Below are 2,211 nucleotides of genomic sequence, written 5' to 3'. Positions count from 1 at the left end.
GGAGGATGAGCACTCCCCGCGTGACTCCTTCTTCTGTTTCCCATTTTAGAAGTTAATACAAGGAGGGGAGGATTTCTGGCCCCCCGCTCCCGTCCCCTCTAGTCGCTTTGAATCGGGAACCATTGCAACACAAACCTCGCCAGGTGGTAGAGTTTCCCGCAGTGTATCGAGACAGACTTCCCCAGAACTTTTTTAAAGGGGAAGTAAATGTTTATAGTTGTGTTACTGGAGTGATAGTTTTCATACATGGTGTTTTGACAAGAAAATAGTGAAATTGGAGAGAAATGTAGCTTAGACATTGAAGCTTATTGATACAGTGGTTAAATTGATGAGAACTGCTATTGACGTTTGTGTAAATAAATTATACATTTCCTTTTTCCATAGCCAGAGGTTGAACCATTATGTGACATTCATTTTTTTCATTCATTTCAAGCTAGAAGTTTCAGTTTTCTAAATTGTTTCTTACATTTTTCATATGTATATATATGTATGTGTGTGTGTGTGTGTGTGTATATGTGCGTATGTATGTGTATGTGTGTGTATGTGTATATGTATGTATATATGTATATTATCCCTGGGGATAGGGGTGAAAGAATACTTCCCACGTATTCCTCGCGTGTCTTCTCTATTTACCAAATCATTTTCCCTAACCCTCTCACTTTGCACACCACCTCGACCAAAACACCCTATATCTGCCACTCTATCATCAAACACATTCAACAAACCTTCAAAATACTCACTCCATCTCCTTCTCACATCACCACTACTTGTTATCATCTCCAAATTAGCCCCCTTCACTGAAGTTCCCATTTGCTCCCTTGTCTTACGCACTTTATTTACGTCCTTCGAAAACATCTTTTTATTCTCCCTGAAATTTAATGATACTCTCTCACCCCAACTCTCATTTGCCCTCTTTTTCACCTCTTGCACCTTTCTCTTGCCCTCCTGCCTCTTTCTTTTATACCTCTCCCACTCATTTGCATTTTTTCCATGCAACAATCTTTCAAATGCCTCTCTCTTCTCTCTCACTAATAATCTTACTTCTTCATCCCACCACTCACTACCTTTTCTAATCAACCCACCTCCCACGCTTCTCATGCCACAAGCATCTTTTGCGCAAGCCATCACTGATTCCCTAAATACATCCCATTCCTCCCCCAATCCCCTTACCTCCTTTGTTCTCACCTTTTTCTATTCTGTACTCAGTCTCTCCTGGTACTTCCTCACACAAGTCTCCTTCCCAAGCTCACTTACTCTCACCGCTCTCTTCACCCCAACATTCTCTCTTCTTTTCTGAAAACCCCCACAAATCTTCACCTTCGCCTCCACAAGATAATGATCAGACATCCCTCCAGTTGCACCTCTCAGCACATTAACATCCAAAAGTCTCTCTTTCGTGAGTCTATCAATTAACACGTAATCCAATAACGCTCTCTGGCCATCTCTCCTACTTACATACGTATACTTATGTATATCTCGCTTTTTAAACCAGGCATTCCCAATCACCAGTCCTTTTTCAGCACATAAATCTACAAGCTCTTCACCATTTCCATTTACAACACTGAACACTCCATGTATACCAATTATTCCCTCAACTGCCACATTACTCACCTTTGCATTCAAGTCACCCATCACTATAACCCGGCCTTGTGCATCAAAACCACTAACACACTCATTCAGCTGCTCCCAAAACACTTGCCTTTCATGATCTTTCTTCTCATGCCCAGGTGCATATGCACCAATAATCACCCATCTCTCTCCATCAACTTTCAGTTTTACCATATCAATCTAGAATTTACTTTCTTACACTCTATCACATACTCCCACAACTCCTGATTCAGGAGTAGTGCTACTCCTTCCCTTGCTCTTGTCCTCTCACTAACCTCTGACTTTACTCCCAAGACATTCCCAAACTACTCTTCCCCTTTACCCTTGAGCTTCGTTTCACTCAGAGCCAAAACATCCAGGTTCCTTTCCTCAAACATACTACCTATCTCTCCTTTTTTCTCATCTTGGTTACATCCACACACATTTAGACACCCCAATCTGAGCCTTCAAGGAGGATGAGCACTCCTCGCGTGACTCCTTCTGTTTCCCCTTTTAGAAAGTTAAAATACAAGGAGGGGAGGGTTTCTGGCCCCCCGCTCCCGTCCCCTTTAGTCGCCTTCTACGACACATGAGGAATGCGTGGGAAGTATTCTTTCTCCCCTA

Source organism: Panulirus ornatus, chromosome 6 (assembly GCF_036320965.1).
Source record: "Panulirus ornatus isolate Po-2019 chromosome 6, ASM3632096v1, whole genome shotgun sequence".
Classification (NCBI taxonomy): Eukaryota; Metazoa; Arthropoda; class Malacostraca; order Decapoda; family Palinuridae; genus Panulirus; species Panulirus ornatus.
This window is presented reverse-complemented; position numbering follows the sequence as displayed.